This window comes from Fukomys damarensis, unplaced genomic scaffold (genome assembly GCF_012274545.1).
Source record: "Fukomys damarensis isolate Sample0158 unplaced genomic scaffold, DMR_v1.0_HiC HiC_scaffold_30, whole genome shotgun sequence".
Classification (NCBI taxonomy): domain Eukaryota; kingdom Metazoa; phylum Chordata; class Mammalia; order Rodentia; family Bathyergidae; genus Fukomys; species Fukomys damarensis.
Window position 1 is genome coordinate 41340215 of NW_022900942.1, and position 17956 is coordinate 41358170.

Below are 17956 nucleotides of genomic sequence, written 5' to 3' on the forward strand. Positions count from 1 at the left end.
ATGTTTTATGTAAAATTTATTGTGCTTTTTTTCCCTAGATTCTTTATAAATGTAGATATTGTCTGCAGAATAGTCCATCATATGTAAGCATCATATATTACTTAATCATTCATCTAATTTTGACATTTAATTTGTTTCTCCATTTTCAATATTATGAATATCACAAGGATGGCATATTTACACATAATTTTTTTTCTGCCTTTCAAATTATTTCCTTAAGATTTTAAGACACATTACTAAATGTGCCAAATTATTTTCCAGCAAGTTGATATCAATTTATATTCTTCAAAAAGTACTACAGGTGATTTATTTTACCTATAAGTATAGCCAGAAATTTATCAGAGACAAGATATAGTACATTAGGAACTTCTTAAGAAATTTGCTTTCCTCAGTATTCCAGTCTCAGACTGGACTTTTGATTCATTTTTTCATCTTGTTCAAGAGCCAAGTCTCACTAAACAATTAACCACAATACATTTCTAAGGCCAGTAGGGTAGCACCAAACTGTGGTTCACACGCATACAGACTTTGATTGGCATACACCTTTACTTTTTGCTTATACTTCCAAAACAGTGAGCCAAAGTAAGCCTCTTTTGTTTATTTCAAATTTGTGATATAATGACTGAAAGTTGAATAAATACTTCTAGTGGGCTGATAGACTCGTGTATAAATTGATCAGGTAAGGAGCAAAGAGTGAAGCCAGCCAGACATCTAATGTCGAGGAAATTAGATTTCATTTTAAAAGATAGCAAGAGCCTTCCAGAAATATGAAGTAGTATGGAAAATAAATTTAGAAGGACAAGATAAAGAAGAAAAAGTTAAGTTTTTACCTGCAAATTCCTGGTAAATGACAAGAACTAAATTAAGCCAGGCACGTCAGAAAAATTAGAAAAACGCTGATGGTGGATTACAAAGAAGCATCCTTGGTGCCTCAATTCGTCTATTTTAAGAGTAGCTCCTCACAGTATTTTGGTGTTAATTTTCTTTCAAATGGAATATTTAACATGGTGTTTTGAAAGGCTCCATAAGTAATAAGAATAGTTACATTTTGTGTTGCCACAAGGCAAGATGCTTATTTGCTCGTCAGTCATCCATCCCACAACCTATTTGGCCCTCTTCCATAACCACTGGCCTGTGAAACCCTCAGAGGACTCTGCCAAAAAGAGCAGTTGGCAACGGCACAATTGAGTGAGTTGGAGCAATTCACATGGAAACAGCTTCAGCAGTTCAACAGATTGGTGAACACAGAAGCGTCAAAACCCTGCTGCATTCCTTCCATTCCTTTTGCTCCTTATAAGCTGAATGGTCTCATGGTTAAGGTCCGATGAGCCTAAGGCTAACATGAGATCTAGAAGCACATTTCATGGGAGATTTTACTTTGTTTCTTCAAGGAAACCACAAATACTTTCATTCACAATGCCAAAGAGCCAGGGGGAATTATTCACACATCATTGCTATCATTACTACCTTCTTATCCAGCTAGCAAATACAGTCAAACAAAGATAGACTATCAAATTTATATCAGAAAGAGATTAGAGATAATTAACCATGATGCTCTCTCTTCTTTTAATTTTATTTTTTAGTGAAGAAGAAATGTTCAGAGAAGAAAAGTTATGTGAATGAAGATAAAAGTATAGGTGTCTCATTTATCTGAGCACCTGCACTTCATTCCTTGAATATATCCTATATTTCTATCTTTAATAAACATTTTCATGTCTCTTTAAAAACAAAAGATGTAAACATTATGAGTTATAATGCTAGGTATTACATTTTAATTCTTTTTTTGCAATCAGTACCATTCCCACTTCTACAGATTAATTTGGTCCTATTCAGTAACTAAATTAAATAGATTCAATTAGGCATAGATCAACACTTAAGAGCTGTAGATGAGATTCTCAGTTTTATTAATAACTGGGTTTTTAATTAGTGAGAGTATTTTACATTCCTCTGCACTCATACAAGCAAAAATAAGCAATTTGAAAAATTAAAGCAACTGTGTGTGATAGAGTTAAGTAAAATAATGATAAAATGACTCTAACCCCACCTCCTAAATGGCTCTTCCTGGCAAATAATGAATTGCCCTGGGGAAACCAAGACCCAACTTCCCAGCTGCTAAACTCTCCCTCTTCTAGTTAAATAAGCAATTTTAAAAATTAAAGCAACTGTGTGTGATAGAGTTAAGTAAAATAATGATAAAATGACTCTAACCCCACCTCCTAAATGGCTCTTCCTGGCAAATAATGAATTGCCCTGGGGAAACCAAGACCCAACTTCCCAGCTGCTAAGCTCTCCCTCTTCTAGTCCTTCCCACCAGGACATTTAAATTTGCCAAAGGATTTAAACCTCACCTCTGGCTGCAGCCAAACATCTGTGTCCACTATGCCCCCTCCCCTAGAACCCCTTGCCCATATAAAACTTCACCCAGCCAGCCCCTCCCCGTTGCTCTCACCATTGTCTGCGATGGCCTGGCACCCTGTCCTCTGCACCCTGCCCCCTAATAAAAGCCAAGTTTCAGGTGTTTGTGTCTCCAGCTCAATTCTCATCCTCTCAGGATATAGCACAAGATTTTAAAATTTGTCATTTTAGGGTCTTTCTCCTGATTTTTTTTACTTATTTTTGTTAAAATTCAAGAATATTTATAGAAAGATATAAAGAGTTATTGGAAGCTATCGATTGCTTACTAATGTCCTAGGACCCTTTCCAATCTGGCAGCTGTTATGTGCCTCTTTCGTAAGTTAAGAGCAATAGGTAAGTCATGATGGAAGGGTAAGGCTTTGCTTGGGCAGGATGCTGATATATTGGGCTCAATATTGGCAAAAGGGAGCAGAAAGGGGGGGTTAGGAAGTGATAAAAACACCTGGCATCTACTTTCATAATTTGAAAAACTTAATCTTGATAAGGTTTGCGTGTCCATGTTGTTTGTCTTTTGATTTGAGAATACAACAGTTTTAGAACTCAGAATGCATGAGAGACAACCTTGGACCAGATGCTCAGGAGCCATCTCAGGGAAGTTACTTAGATTTTGAGAGTCTTATTTTCTGAAATTCATAGAAATGTTACTACCATGAATTAAGTATTCATGTAATGTACTCGTATTTGATAAACTGGCTACCGTACAGTACATGTTTAGTGTGTATGTTATTATTATGATAATAGCAAGAAAAAGGGTAGTCTTGGATGTGAATAAATGGAACAGGAGATGCACAGGATCTAACTGCACAGAGAACAAGATATAATACAAAGCTCCAAAGGAGTCAGGGCAAAATTAGAGATGAAAGTGACTGACCATCAGTTATAAACACTAGAAATATTTAAATCAGAGTGTAGTAATCTGACGGCTTTCCCCTGGACACCTTTGGACCCTCAGAGGACAAAGAATCAGTTGTGTCAGGATTTTTTTTCCTTTAGAATGTTTACAAGGGAGTTTTTTTAATATATTCATTATTTTGGGGTACATTTTAGGTATTTTGTATGATGATGTTCATCATTGGGAATTTGTACTTTCACATGACATATATTGGGTCTTATTTTTTTCCCACTCCCCTGCCCTCCCTTCAACCCTTCCACCCTCCCTATTTACAAAGATTTTGTTTCTGTTTTTTTTCCTTTTCTTGTATTTATTCCTTTGTCTTCTTTCCTTTCCCCTACCCCTGCCACTTCTCCCTCCCCTACTTAGTCAGAAAGTAAGATAAAAAGAACACTGAATAGTAATAAAAAAGGCTTTATGAATAATGATATCAGCATACTAAGTCATCTAGAGAAATAGATGTTTTGTAGATGGGAAAGGAAATAAGGGGAAGAGCAGGGGAGGAGGGAAAGAGTATGTAAAATGATTATATAGACACATATATACCGGTTCCCCAAAATGAATGTAAATATTAGGCATCACAAACATATACTATATTTTAAAGTTTAAAATATATGAAACAAACATTTTGATTTACTTTCTTTATCTATAAAAGAATAAGACCTAAATAAATTATGCAAATCCAAACACATTCTGTTCTTATTCCCAGTCCTCTTATCTAAATAGTTTATGAAACTTTTTTGGTGTATTTATATTATAGGCCTATATATAATCTATATAGGGCTTTAAAACGTTTTGAAAATAGCTCTTTAGGGACCCTAGATTAGGAATCACTACATTGGATAATCCCCTAGCTCTTTTCCAGATTTCAAAAATTTATGATTTTAATACATTTTATCAATATAGCTATGTGGCTATTAAAGGCACAATTTGCTAGAGAAAAAACATCTTTCTTTGCTTTTTATTATCTCATACGTATGTGCATGTGTGTATAAAGTATATATATATTTTTTAAAGTAATCACAGCTGATGTAATACATAGGATGAGGGCATATAATAAACTTTCACTGCCTTTCAAATGTCCATTTTAACTCCTTTGATTCTCAGACCATCACGTAAGTTTTTAGTCTTCTCAGGAATCAGGACACATATAAAAGTAGTTTTTGTGCAAATACACTAGGATTTTACCAGCATCACTAATTTCATATGTCAAATTCCTCATGTTGTAAAATCAAAGAAAACTGAGAAAATTGAGCATTTTTAAAAAGTCTATTTTATTTGGTTCATGAGATGATGATTTCATGTAATTCAGACAAGAAAGGTATAAGGTGACAAAAACTACTGAAATGACAGCCTCTTTGTTCAACTACAGTTTAACTTAAGCAAAAGATGGGTAATATATAAGGAAAGTGTGCCTTTCAGAAGCCAAAACTTGGGTAGCTAAATGATGACATTTTATACAGTCCAGTAATGCTAGGGTCTCACATAGAATCCAGCTGCTCATTTCTCTTGGTGGCAACAAAGAAAACTTTCAATGAAAATCTTAAGAATATGGCAAGTACTCACTCACCTGTAGTAGTCTGAATTTCTAAATACTTGAAAAAATTTAGGGGCCATGATAATTTTTTAAAATTATTTAAATGTTTAAAGTCCAACTCAGTACAAGAAATATATATATGGAGTTAGTTTTGTATAGCTAAAGCTCTCAGAGGAATAGAGAAATAAAATAGGCTAAAATAACCTTATTAGATCAAAACAATTATAAGACTATACTAAGTACCTCTAAAAAGAACAAAAATATATAATCGTATTTCAAAACGAAGAGATTGTATTTGAATTAGGTAAATATGGAAACAAAACCTCCATAGATAAAGAGAAATGTAGTAACAATAACAATTATGTGAAATATTATAGTTATTCAATGCTTACGTGTGAAGCATCTAGTACTTTACATGTACAATCTTATTTAATTCATGAATCAATATCTGAGGTGGGTAAATACTCTCCACATTTTGTAGATGTAAGCATGTTACTTGCCTGAGCTAATATAACATTTAATGAGCAGAGCTAAAACACCAATTCAGTTCCATATATGCCAAACTTGATGTATTTAACACCAGGGTATACTGTGAATGCTGTAAACAGTGTGTACTTTGATCTCTGGGTAGTTTGGCATAAAAGGGCTTTATTTTCTTCTCAGGAAAACAAAATAAAAAACCCACAGCATCTTAAAAGTTTAATTTCACCAGACAGATCAAAATGGACTTTGGAGACCAAACTTGTGACTGTACACTGAAGGAATGAAAGGCACATTTGAGGGAATCGGCATCTGTTTTTATTTCCATTTCATCATATTTCTATTTCATGTGATTTTAAAAAACCTATTGGTTGGTCTTTTTGTCTTTCTTAATTTATCTTCTGTTCTTCTGTCTTTACTGTGTGGCCTCTGAAATTTCTTTTGTGACATTTTCACTGAGAGCCGTGGTGATCTAAAAACGGTTTGATTGCCAATGCAAATGATAGCACTTCTAAACTTTGATTTGGAGTATTCACTATCAGGCTCTCAGCAAGAATATCATAAATTATGTCATAAATTTGCAAGCTTTGCTTGGGCAAGGACTGAGGGGAAATTAGGAGCCAAAAGTGAATGTCAGCATATTGGAAGACATTCATCATCACCTTTCTCAGAATGAAACTTGAAAACAATCCAGAAGTCTTTTAGGAGAGAAGGGTGTTAGAGTCTGAAGTAAAATATCTCCCTCCAATATAGAAGAAATTTCAGTTATTGGAACTTAGGTTGAAAAGGGTTTTGTTCTATTTTACAGGAAACAATCACCTTCTTTTCTTGACACAGTCTTCCCCTAACCCCACATAAGAACCACTCTGGCCTCTCCCCACAAAAAGTAAGTACTACATATATTCCTGAGTTTTGCATTGCTAAGCCTCATAATCTTTAAATCTAGAATTTAAGGTCTCTGGAATAGAGTACTTTACCTTTTGTTAATTGTTATCTCTGTTGCTTAAAAGAGTGCTAGCTCACACCAGGACCACCCTAATGAACAATGAGTAATGGAATGCTACGAAGAGGCCTGGGTTATAATCCAGAAGCGCCAGCTAGTGAATCATTACGAGCTTTGCCTCAAGTTTGCCTGCCTTGATTACAAATAACTATTTTTTCCAAATCACTAAGATAGATGGACATGGTTTTACTTAAAATCAAAGATTATTTTGTGATTGATAATTATCCGATGTCATTGACAGTAGAGAGTATTTGCATATAACTTGTTTCGGGGTCCAGAATAACTGCTATAAATATTTTAAAGCATAAACTAGTGTTTTAAAGACTCTTGAAGGCTGCTTTTCTTGTCACTGTAATTTTTAACATAAAAAGACCAAAAAATATGAAGCCAAGGTGATCTGTCCAACATTCCTCTGGTTGCTGATATAGTGACGACCAGAGGTTTGGTTCTTTGAAGATTGTTCATTTTCTTTTATAATTTAGTTTACTATACACAGATATATTTGATGCTTTGTGAAGCTTAAAAATTGATATAATTTTAAACAAGAAAGATGAAAACAAGTCAATAACTGGTGAGTTCTTAAGTAATTAAATAATGGTACCCAAAGAGAAAGCATAGCATACTTGAGAATTTTTTCTACTGCAAGCGTAAAGAAAAACTGTACTTCCAGCAGACATGGCCTACTATTTCCAGATTATACTTATTAGAATTCTTTTCTTATGAATCAATAGACCCTGGATGTGTCTTGAAGTAGAGAAGGATGTGCAAAGTGATATCTGATGCTGTGATTTTCAAAAGCTTTGTAAAACTGTATACTGTAAGGAAAGCTGTGTGCAGTACTTGAATTAAATGAAGTGACTCCTATCAAATGGACTTACATTGTGTTCTATGTGAAAAATATTCATTGTACTGTGTATATGTGTGTGTTTCCATTTGCACAAATTCACACTGGTGAATTTGATGTAATACTTTTCCACATTACTACTGCAGAAAGATGAAATATAAAATGGCTTATCTGTGGACTCAGGCTAAGTCTCTCAGAAATAAAATGCCTTAATATATTGCATCCTTTCCAAGGAGTGGCAGCACCCTCAAGGCAATGCAGCAAATCAAAGCAAAGATGGACACAGACAGGTTTTATTTTTCCTTCTTGCGTTGGATTCCAGGATTGCCATATTCACAATCCCAATTTTTTTCTACGTATACCCTGATCTCCAAACCTTAATTATCTCTAGCTAGTTTCCATCCTGCAGTAAAGTACATTGGTTATACATGTACAGTCTTCTTTTTGCAGTTGTTAAGAAAATTTATAACTAGAGTCCTGAGAAATGTGCCTTTCTCTCCATGACACTTCTGATGCAATCAGCACAGCGGTGGCTGCGTTGGAAGGGAAAGTTTGCCTTGGTTTTCTATGGACTGAGGCTGTGCCAGTTGAGCTCTATTCCCCCTTGGGACGGTAGCCCCAGAGGGCCAGCGAGTATACACAAGATGAAGCATTTGCAAAATTAATTAACTCGAGTTCAGTTGTCTGGAAAACTCTTTTGTACACAAATACATGCTACAAAAAGGGCCCCTAAATGAAGTGAGGTTAAGAAATGGGATTACATAAAACAATGTTCACAATTGTTAAGTGAGGGAAGATGCAGGATGAAAAACTTTACATGTAGTGAGATCATAATTTAAATGCAGCATGATTCTCTGCATATGTACATGTATTTATGTAAATTTTATGTATTTTTAAAACACATATGTAAACTAGATAATTGTGCTATATGTAAAATTACACACACATGTAGTCATTACTATATACAGAATGAAAACTCTTTTGTACACAAATACATGCTACAAAAAGGGCCCCTAAATGAAGTGAGGTTAAGAAGTGGGATTACATAAAACAATGTTCACAATTGTTCAGTGAGGGAAGATGCAGGACGAAAAACTTTACATGTAGTGAGATCATAATTTAAATGGAGCATGATTCTCTGCATATGTACATGTATTTATGTAAATTTTATGTATTTTTACACACATATGTAAACTAGATAATTGTGCTATATGTACAATTACACACACATGTAGTCATTACTATATACGGAGTCTAAATATATAAACTCATTTTATGCACATATTGATACCTGTATCAATAATATAATATAGCACACTAAAATTTTAACAGTGAAGTTATGTATCTGTTAATACATTAACATTTTGAATTATTTTAAAGTCATCATTTTATAAATATTTCATAACATATCTATTCTTTTTGTATATTGAAAGGAAAAATATAAGATCTTAGTTATATTTTCTTTTTAAAAAGCCACTTGGTAGTGGCATCTTTAGGAAAACTTGACAATATCAGAAAGCTTTATCCAGGATATATGTTCACTTGATTGGAACCAGTCTGAGTTCCCTGTCAAAGTGAACTACCAATATAACACACTAATTAAATCTGGCTTCACACTGGAATATCATAAAGTTTACTTAAAAGTCAAGTCAGCTTTTCACTTTAATTCAACATTGCAGTTTTTCCTTGAGAAATTGCTCATCTGTTACAAAGCAACAAAACACACATAAACAATTCATTGGTGGCAAAAATACTGTAGCAATCATTTTACTTTTTTAGCAAGTAAGTGAGTGGTGTATGTATATTCCCAAAGAAAGAAAATTAGAAATGATTATAGATATATATCCAGCTGTCATATGAGCTGCCTATTTCACAAGAACTAGTAGAAAAATGAATTTTATGATTTTAGTTGCATTTGCAATGATGATAATAATGGGATGATGATTAAGATGAAGATAGTAATAAAAATAAAATTTCATTCTTATATTAGAATCGGTAGTCACATTCTGATGTATTTTTATTTTGAATAAAGATCCTGGAAGGTGTGCAGGTCACTGATTATCAGACCATGTAATAGATGAGGAGACTGAGGAATAAAGTAACTTTTTCATGTTCCTTTCATTATTCATAAAATTTATGGACTTATGCAGCTATTCCTTAACAAGCACATCCTCAGGTAGCCTGTGTTGCAGTAATAGAAGTTAAATGACGCCCAAATTAGACAATCTGTAGGAGATTTCAGATAGTTTCTGGAAGGGAGAGATATGGACTTCTTGCAATGACTGTGGCCAAGTCATGTCTTTGTGAGGTGTACATTTTTAACTTGGAATAAAGGAAAGAGAAAATAGCCAATTGAAAAGCTGTTGAAAAACATTCCAGGAATGAGGGATTACAGGCTTAAAAGCTGTGAGACAAAAAAGAGCTTTATGTTGTAGAAGAGAGAAATCTGACTGCTAGGATCTAGAAACAATAAAAAGAGACCCACATGAAGTTAAAGTGGGTAGGCACTGACCAAATTACACAAGATTCATTAGCCACCATCATGATATATTCATGGTATTTTATTGTTAAGCATCTTGAACCCTGGCAAAAGACCTACTAAATCATGACATGTTTTTACATCCCACCACTGGCTTTTGCTAGCTAATACTATCTTTTGAATTTTTATATTTTCTTAGCCTAATATAGCTAGAGGGAGGTAGAATTTATAAAAACCTCAAAATAATCATTTCTTATTTTGCTGTTTTCTGAAAAATATTGCATAAGATAGAAAATACGGTCATGTTAATAGAACGAAAGTGTTAGCTTGAAAGAGATTGCATTGACCAACATTGTGACAGAGTGAACACCAAAAAGTTAATAAAGTAATTGAATCATAATGAAATAACATTGGTTTATAAAGATCCTCAAACTGAGGAGTATCAATATGCAGTTAAATAAGTGCTGTGACAAAATCCTTGCTTTTAACTGAACATTAAAAATTAGCTTATTTATATGAATTACAAGGGTAAAGGAAAATATAATAATATCACAAAAGAAGCCATTACAAGAATCTAAAATATGCAATATGTAGGTAAATTGGTAGAAAGACATCTCAAAAGTCTATTGGATATTAAAAGTAACTTAAGGAGTATAACAACAACATATAATGGCCATTTTAAGTTGGTCTTTTTGAGGTAAATAAGAAAAACAGGATATCCTTGAACAGAAGGTGATATTTTATTGGTTATTAAATTGTTTGTGAATTATTGCTAATGTTTTTAAATTAATCATATTATTACTATGTAAATACTTACATTTTGAAAAAGAATCCTGGAGCCCGGGGATTTAGCTCAGTGGTTCCGCCCCCTGCCTTGCAAGCATAAGGACCAAAGTTCGATCCCCAGTACCAACAAATAAATAAATATGAAAAAGAATCCTGAAATACTTAATAATGAATATTATAATGATTACAATTTATTTTAAAGTACTTCAGGACAGGCAATAGTATGTGTGTGTGGAGAGTCTGATGTTAACTTTGATCTATATACCAGAGTAACCAACTGATTTAATGATTGACCACATAAATGATACGTATCTTCACTTTTGGCCCCTGAGAAATATTTATCTTAACACTCTGCCATCGGACATTTCAGTGAAAGTGTCAATTCTGGTGTATATTAAATTAGTTAGAATAATGCATATTAGAAATTGCTTTTTATTAGTAAAATTAATATATTATTAATTAACACAAAAATATATAAACTGTGAGTTGTTCAGAAATCAGTTGTGGTCTAATATGCACATTGTATAAAACTTTATTGAGACATTCTGTCTCTCACCTGTGTAAAGTCTAAGAATGTAGTGAGTGCTTCATGATCTACAGCTCACAACTGTTCTGTAGGTTTGTCCATAATTAACTGTCCTTGTGTGTAGCAACTGACCTTTGGTAACCTAATTCTGACTATCATGATTAGCCACAACTTGCCTCTCATGCGTTGTCACATTTAAGTCCATTGTCTTGAAAAGTGCTGTTGGAATTCAAAAAAAACTAACAAGATATGACATTCGATCAGACATACTGAAGATATCATGACTCCTTTATGCCTCTTTGATAATAAATCTTTTTTTTTTTTTTTTTTGGTACCATGGGTGGAATGCGGGACCTTGCACTTATGAGGTAGGAGGCAGGCGGCCGCACCAGTGAGGTAAATGATACGAAGAAAGAAAACTGAGATAGGAAAGAAAACACTAAGTCAAGTGTGACAGATGTAAATAATTATGAAAATTATGTAAAGTAAATATAGGATTACTTTGTAATACTGAAAATTTTCTATGAATTTGCAATTATTTTAAAACAACAAAGTAATATTACTAAGATACTCTATTTTATAAACATATCAAAGACAATAATCCTTAAACTTTCCCTTAATCCCCTAATTTAGTTATTTCTGGTGGAGCTAAAAAGAAATTGAAAACTCCCAAGCTCACCTCCACAATATCAACTGAATCAATGGGTTTATAAAGTACTGAGAATTTGTAACTACAAACTAACAACCTGAATCATTTACTCCGGTGCTGTCTTAGACTCAAGATACACTCAGCAATAATTCTGTATAATTATTAGATAAATTACTTTGTTATTTTAAATTAGGTGCATTTAAAATAAAAATGCATTAGTGTAGTACTTGGAAACATCATTAAAAAACGGTGACCACCAGCTATCTATATCTATATTTTTCTTGCATGTCTTTCTTTAAAAAATTCAATAAATCTGAAGAATCACCAAAAAAACTACATTTATTTACCTGCAGCTTTATTCATGGAACCATCTCAAATGGTATATAAGAAACAAAGTAGATTAAAATCTTGTTTCTACTCATTTGTCATCAGTGGTGCTATCTCCTCTCAAAAACTCATAGTAAACTTCTTCCCAGAGCAACACTGATAATGTCCATATAATGAATTTTCTCAAGTTGTAAAAAGTTATATAGTGCAAGGATACGTGAAGAATAAAATGTTTTAGCCTAGAATAAGGCTAACTTCAGATTCCCACCATTTTGCTATATAGAATCCTTCAAGGCTAACCTGACCATATCTCAAAAAAAGATAAATCAAACTCGATTCCTTTCTAGGGAAAATTGTAAGCTTGAAAAAGGCTGTCAGTTCATGGTCTCTGAAGCTGTCTATTATATTCATGTTCATTACTCTTATGTGATTGCATTTTGTTTTTGCTTTTAAGTGCTAGACAGTGAATAATGAAATGGCTTCACAACAAAATGGAGAGCTCTCTGACTTTTTATTTGGGTTTCTCTAGTGTGTTTCGTCTTTAGTAAAACTCACCTGACTAGGTAGATAAACCAATAAATGTGAGAATGATGCTACGAGGTATTGTGAGGTGTCTGAGAAAGAAAATGAAGTTCATTGTCTGGTCTCCTTCCCTGAAAATATTCATTAATAGCTTTTTTTTTTCCTTTAAATCTCAGGAGAAAACATTAGAATTTTTAAGGGAGAAAAAATTCAAAACACATTGCCCAAAGAAAAGCTTCAACTCAGCTAAATATGCATCTACTCAAAATTCACAGCCTATTCTTTGCTCTGCATTTTCTCTCCCCAAAGGCCAACGCCCATGAAAATACTCCTACTTTATAGACAAATGTGTGTGCCACAGGCTGGCTTTGCTGTTCTTTCTAGATAAGGAAGGTTTTGTATTAAATAAAACCTATGCTACCAGCAAATGCTATACTTGGGTCATATTCCTCAATTAGTGGAAATGTAAGGAAACTAAAATGAATAATATCAGGGGCTCCTTAGTTTTAACCTATAAAATTTTTCTTTCCAAGAAATTAAAACTACTGCTAATAATTTAAGGGTAGAGATTTATATTTAATGGATATATTTGGCAAGGTAAACTTTCCTACTTAACATTAGTTTGTCATCATATCCATAGTTCTCCATTAGATAAATAACAAAAGCATGTAAAAAAAATCACTGTTGAAGGCAAGGATCACAGGTTAATCAGCCATGGGCTATAATATGAGACCAAAGGAGGACTTCAAGAAATTAATTTAGGAATTTTAAAGAAATTATTAATTTCAAAATGTTTATTTTTTTGCATGAAACATTTGCTAGACTCTTAAAATATTTTGTTATGTTACAGTTTGGTTCATTTAGTTCAGTTTCTCAGTTATTCTTTAAACTGCACATGCTAATCACCTTGTAAATTCCTACATGGTGTTAGAAATCATTGTGAATGGAAGCAATTAGAACAGGATAGTGGACACAATGCTAACATGAAGGTCTCCAAGGTTCTTGGACTAGACTTGATGGTCTGTGGCTTGCGGATTTACCATGAGCCCCTGGGATAACACTCTGTGACATGCCACTCTGGTTGGTAGGGAGATAATGAGGGTCCCACCTCACAGGTCTCTGGCTCCTCATCACCCGAGCCAGGGTTCTTGCTTTCTTTTACTGTGACTGATTTCCTTTTTTCTGATTCAAATACCAATTTACCTTTGTTTTACTCACACTGGGAAGCAATTCTCGGTTGCTCCCTGCTTCACCATCACACTGCCTCTTTTTGGGAACATCTCTTTGGGAACTCAGAGAAATGAACTCTGAACTCTTTTATTAGACACTTAGGTTCAGGTGCAATCTTGAATGCTATCTACAAAAAAGGAATTGTTGATTTCTAAAATGGCATTTTCCCAGAATTGAGTCTGCTAACTTATCTTTATTAATTGGTTATATAAGCTATGTCAATAATACTGAAGCTATCCCACTTCTGTGTTCTGAATGAGAAGCAATTATCGCCTCATTCCTGGCTAAGATATTAATAAAAAATGGATTTTTCTTCACAGTTTACTTTTTGGCTTGACAGTGCTACCAGGACAAATCCCTGCAAACTGGAAAGTTTAAACAACAGAAATTTGTCTCACAGTTAGGGAGACCAGAAGTCCACAATCAAGGTGTCAGCAGTGCAGACTTTTGTCTGCGAGCTGTAAAATAGTATTGTTCTATGCCTTCCCTGGCATCTATTAGCTGGCTGGCAATTTTTGGAATTCTTTGTATTGTGCTGCCTCACTTCAATTTTTACATTTATCTTAATATAGATTTCTCCTTGTGCCATGTCTATCTACAAATTTCTCCTTCTTAAAAGGGTATTAGTTTATTGGTCAGAAGGCTCACTTCACTTTAGTGTGACCCACATGTCCAAATAAAATCACATTCTGAGATATGAAGAATTACAATTTCAATATAAGACCTCATACTGCAGAGGGAGGGATACACAAAAAATTTATAGAAGAACTATTTCCAATACTCTTTAAATTTTTCAATGAAATTGAAAGGGAAGCAATACTTCCAAATTCATTCCTGGAAGTAAGTATTACTTTGATTCCAAAACCAAGGAAAGATCCAACCAAAAGACAGAACTACAGGCCCATCTCCCTAAAGAGCATAGAAGCAAAAATCCTCAAAGAAATAATGGCAAACAGAAGACAGAGGGTCATTAAGAAAATCATATACCCTGACCAAGTAGGATTTATCCCAGGGATGCAAGGATGGTTCAACAAAAGTAAATCAATAAATGCAATATACCATATTAACAGAGTCAAGGACTAAAATCATATGACCATCTCAATAGATGCAGAAAAAGCATTTGACAAAAGAAAACACACATTCATGATAAAAACCATGCAAAAAATTAGAATAGATGGTCTTTATCCCAACTTGGTAAGGGCTATCTATGAAAAACCAACTGCCAACATCATAGTAAATGGTCAAAAACTGAAAAGCTTCAGACTAAAATCAAGAACAAGACAGTATGTCCATTATCACCACTCTGGTTCAATATAGTTTTGGAAACATTAGTCACAGCATTTAGATAAAAGTAATAAAGACCGGAAAGGAAGAAGTTAAACTGTCATTATTTGCTGATGACATGATACTGTACATAGAAGATCCAAAAAAGTCTACCACGAGTCTTCTAGGCTTAATTGACAGATTCAGTACAGTAGCTGGATACAAGGTAAACACCAAAAAATCAATAGCCTTCTTGTACACAAATAACAGACTCACTGACAAAGAAATTAGGGAAAAAAATTACTTTCACAATAGCATTCAAAAAATGAAAAATCTAGGAATCAATCTCATGAAGGTAGTAAAAGACCTCTAAATTGAGAACTACAACACTCTGAAAAAAGGAGATTGAAGAGGATATAAGAAAAGCTAAAGAACACAAGGACCCAAGTTTAATCCCCAGTACAAAAAGAAAAAAAAAAGAAAAAAGAAAGAAGGAAAAGGAAAGACATTCCTTGTTCCTGAGTAGGAAGAATTAATATAGTGAAAATGGCCTGGCCATACTTCTAAAACTGCTATACAGATTCAATGCAATTGCTATTGAAAGTCCAACAATATGTTTTACAGAACTAGAGAAAACAATAAAAAATTTATTTTGAAGCAGAAGAGCCCTAGAAGAGCAAAAGCCATTCTAGGCAACAGAGACATGGCAGCAGGTATTACAATCCCCAACTTGAAACTATACTACAAAACCACTGAGATAAAAGCAGCACAGAATTTGAAAATAAATACATCCAAGGATCAAGAGAACAGATTAGAAGAAGCAGAAACAACTCATGACATATTCAACTAACTCATCTTTGACAAAGAAGCCAACCATCCTCCCTGGAGGAAAGATAGCCTCTTTAATAAATGGTGTTGGAAAAACTGGCTTTCAACTTGCCAAATTTAAAACTAGACCCCTATCTTTTACCATGCACTAAACTAAAACCCAAGTGGGTTAAAGATCTAAATATTAAAACAGAAACACTAAACTTGCTGGAAGATAAATCAGGTAGACATGGACATAGGAAAAGACTTTATGAATAAATCCTCAGTAGCACAGGAACTAGCACAAAAAGTCAACAACTGGTATCTCATGTTTTTAAAAAGCATCTGCACTGCAAGAGAAACCATTAACAGAGCTAAGAGACAAACTACAATGTGGAAAAAAAAAATTATCAGCTGTTCTTCAGACAAAGGTCTACTATATAAAATACATAAAGGACTCAAAAAAATAAGATCCCCCAAATATAAAGACCCAATTAAAAAATAGGCATCTGAAATAAACAGACATTTCTCAGACAAAGAAGTAAAAACAGCAAATAAACATATGAAAAAATGTCTAACATCACTGGTCATCCAAGAGATGCAGATGAAAACACTGAGATTCCACCTCACTCCAGTGTTTGCCATTCACTCTTTCTATCCTATAAGATAATATCCAGAGGGTCTAAGTATTAGAATATAGACTAAGCCTTGATATCAAAGAAGCATTATTAAAACAGACAACAACAAATCAATATGTTCCATGAAATCAGTGGTAAAAGGTGGGGAAAACTTTAGTATTTGAAGACAAAAATATAAAAAAGTCTATTGTGGTTTACATAAGTAGAATTTAAATGAAAGATTCAAGTTTGGTGGAGTATATGAAAATAAAACAATATATTTTCTCATATTCATAGATTAAAAACTGAAAGATACTTCATCATTTTAATTACAGAAAAAAGCACTTGTTAAAATTCAGCAACTATTCCTGATAAAACATCACAGCATGCTAGAATGAACATTTCCTTATCTCACTGAAAAGCATGTACAAAAATATGTACATTCAATATTTCCCACATAACTTTTGGAACAGGACAAGTCACCATTCTCATCATTTTTGTTCAGTGTTGTGTTGGAATTTACAGTCACTGCAATAAAGCCCCCCCCCAAAAAAGTATGCAGTAAACCAGAACGAAATCAAAACGTAATTTTTAAAATTTTTTTACCAAGATAATTACTTATAAATATTTATAATAGAATCTACAGAAAATATACCATAAAGTGAATTTTGGAAAACAACATAAATATTCAAAAATTTGTCATATACTAGCAACAATCAGAAATAAAGGCTTAAAATGATAAATTTAAAACAGTAATCAAAATATTTGTACTATTCAGAAAAATATGATAAACAATATGAAAAATTCCTATATACTGATAACTAAAAACATTGCTTGGCTAACGAAAAATCTAAATGAAAGAAATGATCTCCATGAGTCAGAAGTTTCAATATTGTTAAAACATTAACCTTTCAAATTTACCTATATATTCAGCAAATTTCTACTGCAATTTCAACCATTTTTTGTTCAAATTATGATAAGCTGATTCCACAATTCATATGCAAATGTCAAGGATTTAAGATATCCAAAACAATGTTGAAATAGAACAATGTTGGAGATATAATTTCAAGACATTTAAGGTGTTGCAATATTAGCATTAAGATAGACAAATAGATCAATGGAACAAAATACAAACATTAGACATTGACCTGTGCATGTATGTATAATTGATTTTTAAATATATTATATATAAATAAATTTAATGGAGATGGACAGTCTTTTCAAAAATTGATACTAGAAATGTAAATATCCATATGCAAAAAAATTGAAATTTAATTCATAAACCAGGATGAATCATAGAAATTCTGTAGACTACTGGCTTAAAGTAATAAACAATGTTATTTGATATTTTATATGGTCTTCTCTGACATTACTCTCGAGTATGTGTATATGTGTGTGCATGCGTGGGTGTATGAGAAGGAGAGAGACAGAGAAATATTCTCCATTTATAAGTGTAACAGAAAAAAGAGGGTAAAATATTTGTTACCCAAATAAAAATGTGATCCTTTTCTTGTTCTAGAATCTTCTGACCCACAAAATTAGCAATTTTTTTTGTTAATGAGGAGAGTAGGACAAAATT

General features: G+C 33.2%; 1 long non-coding RNA gene across 2 annotated transcripts in view; it reads left to right on the forward strand.

Annotated features, from left to right (window-relative positions):
• The window catches only part of LOC104856948, a 70666-nt gene that overhangs the window by 29853 nt on the left and 22857 nt on the right, over positions 1 to 17956 (forward strand). For both annotated transcript variants that reach the window (XR_004514815.1, XR_778745.2), the window contains exon 2: positions 6133 to 6210. This is a non-coding gene — a long non-coding RNA (uncharacterized LOC104856948). The remainder of the gene's footprint in view (positions 1 to 6132; positions 6211 to 17956) is intronic.